General features: G+C 46.3%; 24 non-coding genes across 24 annotated transcripts; all 24 read left to right on the top strand.

Annotated features, from left to right (window-relative positions):
* Window positions 1-3099: 3099 nt before the first annotated feature.
* Window positions 3100-3218, top strand: LOC140870172 (5S ribosomal RNA). Its single transcript, XR_012147146.1, has one exon. It is a non-coding gene; the product is annotated as a 5S ribosomal RNA (ribosomal RNA).
* A 400-nt stretch (window positions 3219-3618) lies between these two features.
* LOC140870456 (5S ribosomal RNA) lies at window positions 3619-3737 on the top strand. Its single transcript, XR_012147416.1, has one exon. It is a non-coding gene; the product is annotated as a 5S ribosomal RNA (ribosomal RNA).
* A 401-nt stretch (window positions 3738-4138) lies between these two features.
* On the top strand, window positions 4139-4257 carry LOC140868305 (5S ribosomal RNA). The gene has a single exon (XR_012145729.1). It is a non-coding gene; the product is annotated as a 5S ribosomal RNA (ribosomal RNA).
* Window positions 4258-4656: 399 nt separating this feature from the next.
* Window positions 4657-4775, top strand: LOC140868421 (5S ribosomal RNA). The gene has a single exon (XR_012145840.1). It is a non-coding gene; the product is annotated as a 5S ribosomal RNA (ribosomal RNA).
* A 402-nt stretch (window positions 4776-5177) lies between these two features.
* Window positions 5178-5296, top strand: LOC140869237 (5S ribosomal RNA). Its single transcript, XR_012146621.1, has one exon. It is a non-coding gene; the product is annotated as a 5S ribosomal RNA (ribosomal RNA).
* Window positions 5297-5695: 399 nt separating this feature from the next.
* On the top strand, window positions 5696-5814 carry LOC140868773 (5S ribosomal RNA). Its single transcript, XR_012146174.1, has one exon. It is a non-coding gene; the product is annotated as a 5S ribosomal RNA (ribosomal RNA).
* A 657-nt stretch (window positions 5815-6471) lies between these two features.
* Window positions 6472-6589, top strand: LOC140868892 (5S ribosomal RNA). The gene has a single exon (XR_012146291.1). It is a non-coding gene; the product is annotated as a 5S ribosomal RNA (ribosomal RNA).
* Window positions 6590-6990: 401 nt separating this feature from the next.
* Window positions 6991-7109, top strand: LOC140870379 (5S ribosomal RNA). Its single transcript, XR_012147343.1, has one exon. It is a non-coding gene; the product is annotated as a 5S ribosomal RNA (ribosomal RNA).
* A 400-nt stretch (window positions 7110-7509) lies between these two features.
* LOC140870061 (5S ribosomal RNA) lies at window positions 7510-7628 on the top strand. Its single transcript, XR_012147043.1, has one exon. It is a non-coding gene; the product is annotated as a 5S ribosomal RNA (ribosomal RNA).
* Window positions 7629-8027: 399 nt separating this feature from the next.
* LOC140868396 (5S ribosomal RNA) lies at window positions 8028-8146 on the top strand. Its single transcript, XR_012145815.1, has one exon. It is a non-coding gene; the product is annotated as a 5S ribosomal RNA (ribosomal RNA).
* A 400-nt stretch (window positions 8147-8546) lies between these two features.
* LOC140867867 (5S ribosomal RNA) lies at window positions 8547-8665 on the top strand. Its single transcript, XR_012145307.1, has one exon. It is a non-coding gene; the product is annotated as a 5S ribosomal RNA (ribosomal RNA).
* A 398-nt stretch (window positions 8666-9063) lies between these two features.
* Window positions 9064-9182, top strand: LOC140867900 (5S ribosomal RNA). Its single transcript, XR_012145340.1, has one exon. It is a non-coding gene; the product is annotated as a 5S ribosomal RNA (ribosomal RNA).
* A 400-nt stretch (window positions 9183-9582) lies between these two features.
* On the top strand, window positions 9583-9701 carry LOC140868664 (5S ribosomal RNA). The gene has a single exon (XR_012146071.1). It is a non-coding gene; the product is annotated as a 5S ribosomal RNA (ribosomal RNA).
* Window positions 9702-10102: 401 nt separating this feature from the next.
* On the top strand, window positions 10103-10221 carry LOC140867910 (5S ribosomal RNA). Its single transcript, XR_012145350.1, has one exon. It is a non-coding gene; the product is annotated as a 5S ribosomal RNA (ribosomal RNA).
* A 398-nt stretch (window positions 10222-10619) lies between these two features.
* Window positions 10620-10738, top strand: LOC140868864 (5S ribosomal RNA). The gene has a single exon (XR_012146263.1). It is a non-coding gene; the product is annotated as a 5S ribosomal RNA (ribosomal RNA).
* A 401-nt stretch (window positions 10739-11139) lies between these two features.
* LOC140868052 (5S ribosomal RNA) lies at window positions 11140-11258 on the top strand. Its single transcript, XR_012145487.1, has one exon. It is a non-coding gene; the product is annotated as a 5S ribosomal RNA (ribosomal RNA).
* A 397-nt stretch (window positions 11259-11655) lies between these two features.
* On the top strand, window positions 11656-11774 carry LOC140870318 (5S ribosomal RNA). Its single transcript, XR_012147284.1, has one exon. It is a non-coding gene; the product is annotated as a 5S ribosomal RNA (ribosomal RNA).
* Window positions 11775-12172: 398 nt separating this feature from the next.
* LOC140870446 (5S ribosomal RNA) lies at window positions 12173-12291 on the top strand. The gene has a single exon (XR_012147407.1). It is a non-coding gene; the product is annotated as a 5S ribosomal RNA (ribosomal RNA).
* Window positions 12292-12691: 400 nt separating this feature from the next.
* LOC140870359 (5S ribosomal RNA) lies at window positions 12692-12810 on the top strand. The gene has a single exon (XR_012147323.1). It is a non-coding gene; the product is annotated as a 5S ribosomal RNA (ribosomal RNA).
* A 401-nt stretch (window positions 12811-13211) lies between these two features.
* On the top strand, window positions 13212-13330 carry LOC140868025 (5S ribosomal RNA). Its single transcript, XR_012145462.1, has one exon. It is a non-coding gene; the product is annotated as a 5S ribosomal RNA (ribosomal RNA).
* Window positions 13331-13731: 401 nt separating this feature from the next.
* LOC140869942 (5S ribosomal RNA) lies at window positions 13732-13850 on the top strand. Its single transcript, XR_012146930.1, has one exon. It is a non-coding gene; the product is annotated as a 5S ribosomal RNA (ribosomal RNA).
* Window positions 13851-14249: 399 nt separating this feature from the next.
* LOC140868394 (5S ribosomal RNA) lies at window positions 14250-14368 on the top strand. The gene has a single exon (XR_012145813.1). It is a non-coding gene; the product is annotated as a 5S ribosomal RNA (ribosomal RNA).
* A 400-nt stretch (window positions 14369-14768) lies between these two features.
* Window positions 14769-14887, top strand: LOC140867865 (5S ribosomal RNA). Its single transcript, XR_012145305.1, has one exon. It is a non-coding gene; the product is annotated as a 5S ribosomal RNA (ribosomal RNA).
* A 398-nt stretch (window positions 14888-15285) lies between these two features.
* Window positions 15286-15404, top strand: LOC140868085 (5S ribosomal RNA). Its single transcript, XR_012145519.1, has one exon. It is a non-coding gene; the product is annotated as a 5S ribosomal RNA (ribosomal RNA).
* Window positions 15405-15596: the final 192 nt, after the last annotated feature.

The raw sequence follows: 15596 nt of genomic DNA, 5'->3' as shown, positions 1-15596 counted from the left end.
TTGGTTTCATCAAGAACTCGGAGGAACCATGCGTGTACAAGAATGTAGTTAAGGATGTTGTGACATTCTTAGTACTTTATGTTGATGACATCCTACTCATTGGGAATGACGTAGGGATGTTGCAGTCAACAAAGATATGGTTATCAGGTAGATTCTCGATGAAGGATTTGGGTGAGGCATCCTATATTCTAGGGATACAGATCTATAGAGATAGATCTAAGAGAATGATAGGACTCACTCAGTCAACCTACATCGACACCATATTGAAACGGTTTTCAATGGATGGGTCCAAGAGAGAACATCTACCCATGTGTCATGGAGTTTCTCTATCCAAGTCTACGTGTCCCAAGACGGATGAAGAGATAGAGAAAATGACACATGTACCATATGCGTCAGCCATAGGTAGTATCATGTATGGGATGATATCTACCACACCGGATGTAGCATTTGCTCTGAGTGTCACGAGCAGATATCAAGCTAATCCCGGTCAAATGCATTAGAAAGCCGTGAAGGACATTCTTAAGTACTTACGAAGGACTAAGAATATGTTCATGGTATATGGAGGAAGAGAACTAAAATTGGAAGGCTATACCGACTCTAGCTTCCAAAGTGACGTGGATGACTCGAAGTCAACCTCTGGATTTGTGTTCATGCTCAATGGCGGTGCTGTCTCTTGGAAGAGTTCCAATCAGGACACCACAGCGGATTCCACCACTGAAGCAGAATACATTGCAGCATCAGCTGCTGCTAAAGAGGCCGTTTGGATGAGGAATTTCGTCCAAGAGTTGGGCGTCATTCCTGAAGTTGTTGGTCCAGTCCCGGTTTACTGTGACAACACGGGTGCCGTTGCTCAGGCAAAGGAACCAAGGTCTCATCAAAGATCCAAACACGTACTGAGGAAATACCACATCATCCGGGAGATTGTGGAAAGAGGAGACATCACTGTCGAAAGAGTGGCCTCTGCAGACAATATCGCTGATCCACTTACTAAGCCCTTGCTAGGACCATTATTTGACAAACATCGCGAAGCAATGGGTCTACGTAGTATGACTAGTTGGCTTTAGGGCAAGTGGGAGATTGAAAGAGTGGGTGCCCGGTGAGCCAACTTGTGGCTAAGGGCTTTGATGACTCTTTGTATAAACAATCTTTTGTTTAATATAATTTACACTTTTATTAAAGGCAATGACTTTATCTTTCTTCATATTGTTATATTGTGATATACTATTGTTGTTTTGATAAAGACCTTGAATATACTATAGTGTATGTAAGATGTGGTAGAACATGGGGATGTCTATCATGAAACACATCTTATAGTCACTATATATTCTAAACTGTTCCTAGTCGATTGAGCCGTCCGATAATAAGGATAAGGATCGCTCGAGTTTGAGACTAGCATTTGCGATGCAGAGTACCATGTTTCATTGGTAAGGAACATAGAGATGTTCGAAGCATGCAAATGGATATTCATATGATGAATGATCGAACTACCCTATCCGGACTTTCCAAGTGGTTATCACTTATCGAGTGGATATAGTCCGCGGTTTTGGTTGTACACCATTAGTCCTTACTACTTGAAACATCATTGAGACTCTATATGCTAGTACTGTGCTTTGACTCGTTTACCGACTCTATTGGGGTCATCAGGTGTCGGAATTGGGTACAGTTACGACACATATAGGAGTCGATGCTTTGTTGTCAAGGATTCACCACATACTTGCGAGTGTGGATATCCTATGCGATCTGAGGAGATATTAGTGTGACGAATCTCTGGCCAGAGTACATGATGTGTTTTAAGAAATGGTTTCTTAGTAACACATGCAATGTCACTATTTGATCTTCAAGATGTATTGCATAGTTATCGAATCTCGAACGACTCTCGATATACCAATGGTTGTTGATTCGATCGGGATATATGGATGAAGGGACCGTACTGTACGCTAACCAAAATCTATTGGTTCTTGTAGGCACTATCAGTGATACCTAGGGAATCATGGGGCGATGTTGCTAGGCGCTCTTACCATGATTCGATGGGCAAGTCGGAAATTGTTGTTCCGAGTCACAAGGAGTTGTGAGCCCACGACTAGCTGTATCCCTGAACCATTGAGGGTCACACAGAGTAATGGATTTTTAATCCCCGTTGAGATAGTTAAATTTAAAGAGTTAAATTTAATGAACAAAGAAGTTGGACTTCTTAATTATGAGTAGAGGAGTAAGATTTCCTAAAATGACATAGGGATGGACATTTTTGGAAACCACTGAATTCGGATTCAGAAAAATTTATCTTGACTTTAAAAGGTGCAGAAATGGTTTCTGTGCACATTGGTGAAATCGGTTTATCAATCGGAGTCACGATGAATTTTATACTAATTTCTGAACATGCGGGCTTTGCTTGTCGGGCTTGAACTTATGACTAATGGGCCCTAAGCTGTTAGTGGCCTACATTATAAATAAGTTATTGCAGTACAAAAATTAAACACAACAGGCATAATTTTCGAAATTAACTAGGGTTTTGAGACCTAGTGGCCGCCGCCCCCCTCTCCCCTCTCTGCTCGAAAAACCCAGCCTGTGAATTTTGAATTTGCAGTCTGGTTTAACGGATCAAATTCGTTAATTTCTTCGTAGAAACTTCTGATAGATTTTCTAGTGCAATCTATCAGAGGGATTAAATATCCGTTCGTGGACCTGATTGAAGAACAGTTCGTCCATCAATTCCAGGGATATACAACAAGAGCAGAGCAATCTGTTGGTGTCCAAAATCTCGCTTCGAGATTGGAGGTAAAAATTTTATAATCGTTATTTAATTTTTACACACACACAATTTAATCGTAAGGTTGATACCTATTATGGAATCGTTCCATACAAAATTTTTAAACTTCCGCTGCACCGGGTATCAATCCTAATTGATCTGATCACCGCGTTCTCCAACATCCGTCTCTTAGACCGAGATACTTGCTGTAGGTATCTAGAGGAGCTTCGTGTGAACACGCTGAAGCTCCCGTAACTCTTAGCCGATCGAAAGTTATGTCCGTTTGAAACTGCAGCTCCTGTTCCTCCGATCCGCAATTCGAGAGACAAAACAATAAAAATTCATTCACTATTGGGTGCGATCATACCAGCACTAATGCACCGGATCCCATCAGAACTCCGAAGTCAAGCGTGCTTGGGCGAGAGCAGTACTAGGATGAGTGACCCCCTGGGAACTCCTCGTGTTGCACCCTTTTTTCATTAATTTCTTTTTTTCTTACTCGTACTTCTTATTCTTCCGATTCCTCTCTGTCCTATTTCCGACTCTTTCAGTCCAATACGCGGATAGAAAAGATGCAATAGACTGAATCATACGATGTGAACGTGCGATCTGGGTGACGCGGGCCGCTTTGGTGGGTCCCAGCGCGACATACGGGAAAAATGCCCCGAAAGACCATCTCCGTTTTGGAATTTGAGCGTCTCCGTCTCTTTAACCTAGATACGCACTATAGGTATCGAGTGGAGCTTCGCGTGAGCAGGCTGAAGCTCCAGTAACTCTCAGCCGATCGAAAGTTATGTCCGTTTGAAACTGCAGCTCCTGTTCCTCTAATCCGCAATTCGAGAGACAAAAAAATAAAGAATTCATTCACTATTGGGTGCGATCATACCAGCACTAATGCACCGGATCCCATCAGAACTCCGAAGTTATGCGTGCTTGGGCAAGAGCAGTACTAGGATGGGTGACCCCCTGGGAAGTCCTCGTGTTGCACACCTTTTTTAATTAGTTTCTTTTTTTCTTACTCGTACATATTGTTCTTCCGATTCCTCTCCGTCCTATTTCCGACTCTTTCAGTCCAATCCACGGATAGAAAAGATGCAATAGACTGAATCCCACGACGTGAACGTGCGATCTGGGTGACGCGGGCCACTTCGGTGGGTCCCAGCGCGTCCTATGGGAAAAATACCCCCAAAGACCATCTTCGGGTTTGAATTTGAGCTTCTCCGTCTCTTAGACCGAGATACGCGCTGTAGGTATCAAGAAGAGCTTCGCGTGAGCAGGCTGAAGCTCCCGTAACTCTCAGCAGATCGAAAGTTATGTCCGTTTGAAACTGCAGCTCCTGTTCCTCCGATCCGCAATTCGAGAGACAAAAAAATAAAGAATTCATTCACTGTTGGGTGCTATCATACCAGTACTAATGCACCGGATCCCGTCAGAACACCAAAGTTAAGCGTGCTTGGGCGAGAGCAGTACTAGGATGGGTGACCCCCTGGGAACTCCTCGTGTTGCACCCCTTTTTCATTAATTTCTTTTTTTTTACTCGTACTTCTAATTCTTCCGATTCCTCTCCGTCCTATTTCCGACTCTTTAAGTCCAATCCGCGGATAGAAAAGATGCAATAGACTGAATCATACGATGTGAACGTGCGATCTGGGTGACGTGGGCCGCTTCGGTGGGTCCCAGCGTGACATACGGGAAAAATGCCCCAAAAGACCTTCTCCGTTTTGGAATTTGAGCGTCTCCGTCTCTTTAACCTAGATACGCACTATAGGTATCGAGTGGTGCTTCGCTTGAGCAGGCTGAAGCTCCAGTAACTCTCAGCCGATCGAAAGTTATGTCCATTTGAAACTGCAGCTCCTGTTCCTCCGATCCGCAATTCGAGAGACAAAAAAATAAAGAATTCATTCACTATTGGGTGCGATCATACCAGCACTAATGCACCGGATCCCATCAGAACTCCGAAGTTATGCGTGCTTGGGCAACAGCAGTACTAGGATGGGTGACCCCTTGAGAAGTCCTCGTGTTGCACCCCTTTTTTAATTAGTTTCTTTTTTTTCTTACTCGTACATCTTGTTCTTCCGATTCCTCTCCGTCCTATTTCCGACTCTTTCAGTCCAATCTACGGATAGAAAAGATGCAATAGATTGAATCACACGACGTGAACGTGCGATCTGGGTGACGCGGGCCACTTCGGTGGGTCCCAGCGCGTCCTATGGGAAAAATACCCCCAAAGACCATCTTCGGGTTTGAATTTGAGCTTCTCCGTCTCTTAGACCGAGATACGCGCTGTAGGTATCGAGAAGAGCTTCGCGTGAGCAGGTTGAAGCTCCCGTAACTCTCAGCAGATCGAAAGTTATGTCCGTTTGAAACTACAGCTCCTGTTCCTCCGATCCGCAATTCGAGAGACAAAAAAATAAAGAATTCATTCACTGTTGGGTGCGATCATACCAGTACTAATGCACCGGATCCCATCAGAACACCGAAGTTAAGCGTGCTTGGGCGAGAGCAGTACTAGGATGGGTGACCCCCTGGGAAGTCCTCGTGTTGCACCCCTTTTTCATTAATTTCTTTTTTCTTACTCGTACTTCTAATTCTTCCGATTCCTCTCCGTCCTATTTCCGACACTTTCAGTCCAATCCGCGGATAGAAAAGATGCAATAGACTGAATCATACGATGTGAACGTGCGATCTGGGTGACGTGGGCCGCTTCGGTGGGTCCCAGCGTGACATACGAGAAAAATGCCCCAAAAGACCATCTCCATTTTGGAATTTGAGCGTCTCCGTCTCTTTAACCTAGATACGCACTATAGGTATCGAGTGGAGCTTCGCGTGAGCAGGCTGAAGCTCCAGTAACTCTCAGCTGATCGAAAGTTATGTCCGTTTGAAACTGCAGCTCCTGTTCCTCCGATCCGTAATTCGAGAGACAAAAAAATAAAGAATTCATTCACTATTGGGTGCGATCATACCAGCACTAATGCACCGGATCCCATCAGAACTCCGAAGTTATGCGTGCTTGGGCAAGGGCAGTACAAGGATGGGTGACCCCCAGGGAATTCCTCTTGTTGCACCCCTTTTTTAATTAGTTTCTTTTTTTCTTACTCGTACATCTTGTTCTTCCGATTCCTCTCCGTCCTATTTCCGACTCTTTCAGTCTAATCCGCGGATAGAAAAGATGCAATAGACTGAATCACAGGACGTGAACGTGCGATCTGGGTGACGCGGGCCACTTCGGTGGGTCCCAGCACGCCCTACAGGAAAAATGCCCCGTGCTTGGGCGAGAGCAGTACTAGGATGGGTGACCCCCTAGGAAGTCCTCGTGTTGCACCCCTTTTTCATTAATTTCTATTTTTCTTACTCGTACTTCTAATTCTTCCGTTTCCTCTCCGTCCTATTTCCGACGCTTTCAGTCCAATCCGCGGACAAAAAAGATGCAATAGACTGAATCATACGATGTGAACGTGCGATCTGGGTGACGCGGGCCGCTTCGGTGGGTCCCAGCGTGACATACGGGAAAAATGCCCCGAAAGACCATCTCCATTTTGGAATTTGAGCGTCTCCATCTCTTTAACCTTGATACGCACTATAGGTATCGAGTGGAGCTTTGCGTGAGCAGGCTGAAGCTCCAGTAACTCTCAGCCGATCGAAAGTTATGTCCGTTTGAAACTGCAGCTCCTGTTCCTCCGATCCGCAATTCGAGAGACAAAAAAATAAAGAATTCATTCACTATTGGGTGCGATCATACCAGCACTAATGCACCGGATCCCATCAGAACTCCGAAGTTATGCGTGCTTGGGCAAGAGCAGTACTAGGATGGGTGAACCCTTGGAAGTCCTCGTGTTGCACCCCTTTTTTAATTAGTTTCTTTTTTTCTTACTCGTACATCTTGTTCTTCCGATTCCTTTCCGTCCTATTTCCGACTCTTTCAGTCCAATCCATGGATAGAAAAGATGCAATAGACTGAATCACACGACGTGAACGTGCGATCTGGGTGACGCGGGCCACTTCGGTGGGTCCCAGCACGTCCAACGAGAAAAATGCCCCCAAAGACCATCTTCGGGTTTGAATTTGAGCTTCTTCGTCTCTTAGACCGAGATACGCGCTGTAGGTATCGAGAAGAGCTTCGCGTGAGCAGGCTGAAGCTCCCGTAACTCTCAGCAGATCGAAAGTTATGTCCGTTTGAAACTGCAGCTCCTGTGCCTCCGATCCACAATTCGAGAGACAAAAAAATAAAGAATACATTCACTGTTGGGTGCGATCATACCAGTACTAATTCACCGAATCCCATCAGAACTCCGAAGTTAAGCGTGCCTGGGCGAGAGCAGTACTAGGATGGGTGACCCCCTGGGAAGTCCTCGTGTTGCACCCCTTTTTTAATTAGTTTCTTTTTTTCTTACTCGTACATCTTGTTCTTCCGATTCCTCTCCGTCCTATTTCCGACTCTTTCAGTCTAATCCACGGATAGAAAAGATGCAATAGACTTAATCACACGACGTGAACGTGCGATCTGGGTGACGCAGGTCGCTTCAGTGGGTCCCAGCACGCCCTACGGGAAAAACGCCCCGAAAGACCATCTCCAGGTTGTAATTTGAGCGTCTCCGTTTCTTAGACCTAGATACTTGCTGTAGGTATCAAGAGGAGCTTCGTGTGAACAGGCTGAAGCTCCCGTAACTTTTAGCCGATCGAAAGTTATGTCCGTTAGAAACTGCAGCTCCTATTCCTCCGATCAGCAATTCGAGAGAAAAAAAATAAAGAATTCATTCACTGTTGGGTGCGATCATACCAGCACTAATGCACCGGATCCCATCAGAACTCTGAAGTTAAGCGTGCTTGGGCGAGAGCAGTACTAGGATGGGTGACCCCCTGGGAAGTCCTCGTGTTGCACCCCTTTTTCATTAATTTCTTTTTTTCTTACTCGTACTTCTTGTTTTTCCGATTCCTCGCCGTCCTATTTCCGACTTTTTCAGTCCAATCCGCGGATAGAAAGGATGCAATAGACTTAATCACACGACGTGAACGTGCGATCTGGGTGACGCAGGATGCTTCAGTGGGTCCCAGCGCGCCCTATGAGAAAAACGCCCCGAAAAACCATCTCCGGGTTGTAATTTGAGCGTCTCCGTCTCTTAGACCGAGATACATGGTGTAGGTATCGAGAGGAGCTTCGTGTGAATAGGCTGAAGCTCCCGTACCTCTTAGCCGATCGAAAGTTATGTCCGTTTGAAACAGCAGCTCTTGTTCCTCCGATCCGCAATTCGAGAGACAAAACAATAAAAATTCATTCACTGTTGGGTGCGATCATAACAGCACTAATGCACCGCATCCCATCAGAACTCCGAAGTTAAGCGTACTTGGGCGAGAGCAGTACTAGGATGGGTGACCCCCTGGGAAGTCCTCGTGTTGCACCCCTTTTTCATTAATTTCTTTTTTTCTTACTCGTACTTCTTATATTTCAGATTCCCCGCCGTCCTATTACCGATTCTTTCATTCCAATCCGCGGATAGAAAAGATGCAATAGACTTAATCACACAACGTGAACGTGCGATCTGGGTTACGCAGGCCGCTTCAGTGGGTCCCAGCACGCCCTACGGGAAAAATGCCCCAAAAGACCATCTCCGGGTTGTAATTTGAGCGTCTCCGTCTCTTAGACCGAGATTCTTGCTGTAGGTATAAAGAGGAGCTTCATGTGAATAGGCTGAAGCTCCCGTAACTCTTAGCCGATCGAAAGTTATGTCCATTTGAAACTGCAGCTCCGGATCCTCCGATCCGCAATTCGAGAGACAAAAAAATAAAGAATTCATTCACTGTTTGGTGCGATCATACCAGCACTAATGCACCGGATCCCATCAGAACTCTGAAGTTAAGCGTGCTTGGGCGAGAGCAGTACTAGGATAGGTGACCCCCTGGGAAGTCCTTGTGTTGCACTCTTTTTCATTAATTTCTTTTTTTCTTACTCGTACTTCTTGTTTTTCCGATTCCTCGCCATTCTATTACCGACTCTTTCAGTCCAATCCGCGGATAGAAAAGATGCAATAGACTTAATCACACGACGTGAACGTGCGATCTGGGTGACGCAGGCCGCTACAGTGGGTCCCAGCATGCCCTACGGGAAAAACTCCCCGAAAGACCATATCCGGGTTGTAATTTGAGCGTCTCCGTCGCTTAGACCAAGATACTTTCTGTAGGTATCGAGAGGAGCTTCGTGTGAACAGGCTGAAGCTCCCATAACTCTTAGCCGATCGAAAGTTATGTCCATTTGAAACTGCAGCTCCTGTTCCTCCGATCCGCAATTCGAGAGACAAAACAATAAAAATTCATTCACTATTGGGTGCGATCATACCAGCACTAATGCACCGGATCCCATCAGAACTCCGAAGTTAAGCGTGCTTGGGCGAGAGCAGTACAAGGATGGGTGACCCCCTGGGAAGTCCACGTGTTGCACCCTTTTTTCATTATTTTTTTTTTCCTTACTCGTACTTCTAATTCTTTCCGATTCCTCTCGGTCCTATTTCCGACTCTTTCAGTCCAATCCGCGGATAGAAAAGATGCAATAGACTGAATCATACGATGTGATAGTGCGATCTGGGTGACGCGGGTCGCTTCGGTGGGTCCCAGTGCGACATACGGGAAAAATGCCCCGAAAGACCATCTCCGTTTTGGAATTTGAGCGTCTCCGTCTCTTTAACCTAGATATGCACTATAGGTATCGAGTGAAGCTTCGCGTGAGCAGGCTGAAGCTCCAGTAACTCTCAGACGATCGAAAGTTATGTCCGTTTGAAACTGCAGCTCCTGTTCCTTTGATCCGCAACTCGAGAGACAAAAAAATAAAGAATTCATTCACTATTGGGTGCGATCATACTAGCACTAATGCACCGGATCCTATCAGAACTCCGAAGTTATGCATGCTTGGGCAAGAGCAGTACTAGGATGGGTGACCCCCTGGGAAGTCCTCGTGTTGCACCCCTTTTTTAATTAGTTTCTTTTTTTCTTACTCGTACATCTTGTTCTTCCGATTCCTCTCCGTCCTATTTCCGACTCTTTCAGTCTAATCCACGGATAGAAAAGATGCAATAGACTGAATCACACGACGTGAACATGCGATCTGGGTGACGCGGGCCACTTCGGTGGGTCTCAGCACGTCCTACGAGAAAAATGCACCCAAAAACCATCTTCGGGTTTGAATTTGAACTTCTCCGTCTCTTAGACCGAGATACGCGCTGTAGGTATCGAGAAGAGCTTCGCGTGAGCAGGATGAAGCTCCCGTAACTCTCAGCAGATCGAAAGTTATGTCCGTTTGAAACTGCAGCTCCTGTTCCTCCGATCCGCAATTCGAGAGACAAAAAAATAAAGAATTCATTCATTGTTGGGTGCGATCTTACCAGTACTAATGCACTGGATCCCATCAGAACTCCGAAGTTAAGCGTGCTTGGGCGAGAGCAGTACTAGGATGGGTGACCCCCTGGTAAGTCCTCGTGTTGCACCCCTTTTTCATTAATTTTTTTTTTCTTACTCGTACTTCTTGTTTTTCCGATTCCTCGCCGTCCTATTTCCGACTTTTTCAGTCCAATCCGCGGATAGAAAAGATGCAATAGACTTAATCACACGACATGAACGTGCGATCTGGGTGACGCAGGATGCTTCAGTGGGTCCCAGCGCGCCCTACGGGAAAAACGCCCCGAAAGACCATCTTCGGGTTGTAATTTGAGCATCTCCGTCTCTTAGACCGAGATACTTGGTGTAGGTATCGCGAGGAGCTTCGTGTGAACAGGCTGAAGCTCCCGTAACTCTTAGCCGATCGAAAGTTATGTCCGTTTGAAACTGCAGCTCCTGTTCCTCCGATCCGCAATTCGAGAGACAAAACAATTAAAATTCATTCACTGTTGGGTTCGATCATAACAGCACTAATGCACCGCATCCCATCAGAACTCCGAAGTTAAGCGTGCTTGGGCGAGAGCAGTACTAGAATGGGTGACCCCCTGGGAAGTCCTCGTGTTGCACCCCTTTTTCATTAATTTCTTTTTTTCTTACTCGTACTTCTTATTTTTCCGATTCCCCGCCGTCCTATTACCGACTCTTTCAGTCCAATTCGCGGATAGAAAAGATGCAATAGACTTAATCACACGACGTGAACGTGCGATCTGGGTGACGCAGACCGCTTTAGTGGGTCCCAGCGCGCCCTACGGGAAAAAACGCCCCTAAAGACCATCTCCGGGTTGTAATTTGAGCGTCTCCGTCTCTTAGACCGAGATACTTGCTGTAGGTATAAAGAGGAGCTTCGTGTGAACAGGCTGAAGCTCCCGTAACTCTTAGCCGATCGAAAGTTATGTCCATTTGAAACTGCAGCTCCGGATCCTCCGATCCGCAATTCGAGAGACAAAAAAATAAAGAATTCATTCACTGTTGGGTGTGATCATACCAGCACTAATGCACCGGATCCCATCAGAACTCCGAAGTTAAGCGTGCTTGGGCGAGAGCAGTACTAGGATCGGTGACCCCCTGGAAAGTCCTTGTGTTGCACCCCTTTTTCATTAATTTCATTTTTTCTTACTCGTACTTCTTGATTTTCCGATTTCTCGCCATCCTATTACCGACTCTTTCAGTCCAATCCGCGGATAGAAAAGATGCAATAGACTAAATCTCACGACGTGAACGTGCGATCTGGGTGACGCAGGCCGCCAGTGGGTCCCAGCACGCCCTATGGGAAAAACGCCCCGAAAGACCATATCCGGGTTGTAATTTGAGCGTCTCCGTCTCTTAGACCGAGATACTTGCTGTAGGTATCGAGAGGAGCTTCGTGTGAACAGGCTGAAGCTCCCGCAACTCTTAGCCGATCGAAAGTTATGTCCGTTTGAAACTGCAACTCCTGTTCCTCCGATCCGCAATTCGAGAGACAAAACAATAAAAATTCATTCACTATTGGGTGCGATCATACCAGCACTAATGCACCGGATCCCATCAGAACTTCGAAGCTAAGCGTGCTTGAGCGAGAGCAGTACTAGGATGGGTGACCCCCTGGGAAGTCCTCGTGTTGCACCCTTTTTCATTAATTTCTTTTTTTCTTACTCATACCTCTTGTTTTTTCGATTCCTCGCCGTCCTATTTCCGACTCTTTCAGTCCAATCCGCGGATATAAAAGATGCAATAGACTTAATCACACGACGTGAACGTGCGATCTGGGTGACGCAGGATGCTTCAGTGGGTCCCAGCGCGTCCTACGGGAAAAATGCCCCGAAAGACCATCTTTGAGTTGTAATTTGAGCGTCTCCGTCTCTTAGACCGAGATACTTGCTGTAGATATCGAGAGGAGCTTCGTGTAAACAGGCTGAAGCTCCCGTAACTCTTAGCCGATCGAAAGTTATGTCCGTTTGAAACTGCAGCTCCTGTTCCTCCGATCCGCAATTCGAGAGACAAAACAATAAAAATTCATTCACTATTGGGTGCGATCATACCAGCACTAATGCACCGAATCCCGTCAAAACTCCGAAGTTAAGAGTGCTTGGGCGAGAGCAGTACTGGGATGGGTGACCCCCTGGGAAGTCCTCGTGTTGCACCCCTTTTTCATTAATTTCTTTTTTTCTTACTCGTACTTCTAATTCTTCCGATTCCTCTCCGTCCTATTTCCGACTCTTTCAGTCCAATCCACGGATAGAAAAGATGCAATAGACTGAATCATACGATCTGAACGTGCGATCTGGGTGACGCGTGCCACTTCGGTGTGTCCCAGCGCGACATACGGGAAAAATGCCCCGAAATACCATCTCCATTTTGGAATTTGAGCGTCTCCGTCTCTTTAACCTAGATACGCACTATAGGTATCGAGTGGAGCTTCGCGTGAGCAGGCTGAAGCTCCAGTAACTCTCAGCCGATCGAAAGTTATGTCCGTTTTAAACTGCAGCTCCTGTTCCTCCGATCCGCAATTCGAGAGACAAAAAAATAAAGAATTCATTCACTATTGGGTGCGATCATACCAGCACTAATGCACCGGATCCCATCAGAACTCCGAAGTTATACGTGCTTGGGCAAGAGCAGTACTAGGATGGGTGACCCCCTGGGAAGTCCTCGTGTTGCACCCCTTTTTTAATTAGTTTCTTTTTTTCTTACTCGTACATCTTGTTCTTCCGATTCCTTTCCGTCCTATTTCCGACTCTTTCAGTCCAATCCATGGATAGAAAAGATGCAATAGACTGAATCACACGACGTGAACGTGCGATCTGGGTGACGCGGGCCACTTCGGTGGGTCCCAGCACGTCCAACGAGAAAAATGCCCCCAAAGACCATCTTCGGGTTTGAATTTGAGCTTCTTCGTCTCTTAGACCGAGATACGCGCTGTAGGTATCGAGAAGAGCTTCGCGTGAGCAGGCTGAAGCTCCCGTAACTCTCAGCAGATCGAAAGTTATGTCCGTTTGAAACTGCAGCTCCTGTGCCTCCGATCCACAATTCGAGAGACAAAAAAATAAAGAATACATTCACTGTTGGGTGCGATCATACCAGTACTAATTCACCGAATCCCATCAGAACTCCGAAGTTAAGCGGGCTTGGGCGAGAGCAGTACTAGGATGGGTGACCCCCTGGGAAGTCCTCGTGTTGCACCCCTTTTTTAATTAGTTTCTTTTTTTCTTACTCGTACATCTTGTTCTTCCGATTCCTCTCCGTCCTATTTCCGACTCTTTCAGTCTAATCCACGGATAGAAAAGATGCAATAGATTTAATCACACGACGTGAACGTGCGATCTGGGTGACGCAGGTCGCTTCAGTGGGTCCCAGCACGCCCTACGGGAAAAACGCCCCGAAAGACCATCTCCAGGTTGTAATTTGAGCGTCTCCGTTTCTTAGACCTAGATACTTGCTGTAGGTATCAAGAGGAGCTTCGTGTGAACAGGCTGAAGCTCCCGTAACTTTTAGCCGATCGAAAGTTATGTCCGTTAGAAACTGCAGCTCCTATTCCTCCGATCAGCAATTCGAGAGAAAAAAAAATAAAGAATTCATTCACTGTTGGGTGCGATCATACCAGCACTAATGCACCGGATCCCATCAGAACTCTGAAGTTAAGCGTGCTTGGGCGAGAGCAGTACTAGGATGGGTGACCCCCTGGGAAGTCCTCGTGTTGCACCCCTTTTTCATTAATTTCTTTTTTTCTTACTCGTACTTCTTGTTTTTCCGATTCCTCGCCGTCCTATTTCCGACTTTTTCAGTCCAATCCGCGGATAGAAAGGATGCAATAGACTTAATCACACGACGTGAACGTGCGATCTGGGTGACGCAGGATGCTTCAGTGGGTCCCAGCGCGCCCTATGAGAAAAACGCCGCGAAAAACCATCTCCGGGTTGTAATTTGAGCGTCTCCGTCTCTTAGACCGAGATACATGGTGTAGGTATCGAGAGGAGCTTCGTGTGAATAGGCTGAAGCTCCCGTACCTCTTAGCCGATCGAAAGTTATGTCCGTTTGAAACTGCAGCTCTTGTTCCTCCGATCCGCAATTCGAGAGACAAAACAATAAAAATTCATTCACTGTTGGGTGCGATCATAACAGCACTAATGCACCGCATCCCATCAGAACTTCGAAGTTAAGCGTACTTGGGCGAGAGCAGTACTAGGATGGGTGACCCCCTGGGAAGTCCTCGTGTTGCACCCCTTTTTCATTAATTTCTTTTTTTCTTACTCGTACTTCTTATATTTCAGATTCCCCGCCGTCCTATTACCGATTCTTTCATTCCAATCCGCGGATAGAAAAGATGCAATAGACTTAATCACACAACGTGAACGTGCGATCTGGGTTACGCAGGCCGCTTCAGTGGGTTCCAGCACGCCCTACGGGAAAAATGCCCCAAAAGACCATCTCCGGGTTGTAATTTGAGCGTCTCCGTCTCTTAGACCGAGATTCTTGCTGTAGGTATAAAGAGGAGCTTCATGTGAATAGGCTGAAGCTCCCGTAACTCTTAGCCGATCGAAAGTTATGTCCATTTGAAACTGCAGCTCCGGATCCTCCGATCCGCAATTCGAGAGACAAAAAAATAAAGAATTCATTCACTGTTTGGTGCGATCATACCAGCACTAATGCACCGGATCCCATCAGAACTCTGAAGTTAAGCGTGCTTGGGCGAGAGCAGTACTAGGATAGGTGACCCCCTGGGAAGTCCTTGTGTTGCACTCTTTTTCATTAATTTCTTTTTTTCTTACTCGTACTTCTTGTTTTTCCGATTCCTCGCCATTCTATTACCGACTCTTTCAGTTCAATCCGCGGATAGAAAAGATGCAATAGACTTAATCACACGACGTGAACGTGCGATCTGGGTGACGCAGGCCGCTACAGTGGGTCCCAGCATGCCCTACGGGAAAAACTCCCCGAAAGACCATATCCGGGTTGTAATTTGAGCGTCTCCGTCGCTTAGACCAAGATACTTTCTGTAGGTATCGAGAGGAGCTTCGTGTGAACAGGCTGAAGCTCCCATAACTCTTAGCCGATCGAAAGTTATGTCCATTTGAAACTGCAGCTCCTGTTCCTCCGATCCGCAATTCGAGAGACAAAACAATAAAAATTCATTCACTATTGGGTGCGATCATACCAGCACTAATGCACCGGATCCCATCAGAACTCCGAAGTTAAGCGTGCTTGGGCGAGAGCAGTACAAGGATGGGTGACCCCCTGGGAAATCCACGTGTTGCACCCTTTTTTCATTAATTTTTTTTTTCCTTACTCGTACTTCTAATTCTTTCCGATTCCTCTCGGTCCTATTTCCGACTCTTTCAGTCCAATCCGCGGATAGAAAAGATGCAATAGACTGAATCATACGATGTGATAGTGCGATCTGGGTGACGCGGGTCGCTTCGGTGGGTCCCAGTGCGACATACGGGAAAAATGC

The sequence above is a fragment of the Henckelia pumila genome, chromosome 4 (assembly GCF_033568475.1).
Source record: "Henckelia pumila isolate YLH828 chromosome 4, ASM3356847v2, whole genome shotgun sequence".
NCBI classification, from domain to species: Eukaryota; Viridiplantae; Streptophyta; class Magnoliopsida; order Lamiales; family Gesneriaceae; genus Henckelia; species Henckelia pumila.
This window is presented reverse-complemented; position numbering and strand designations above follow the sequence as displayed.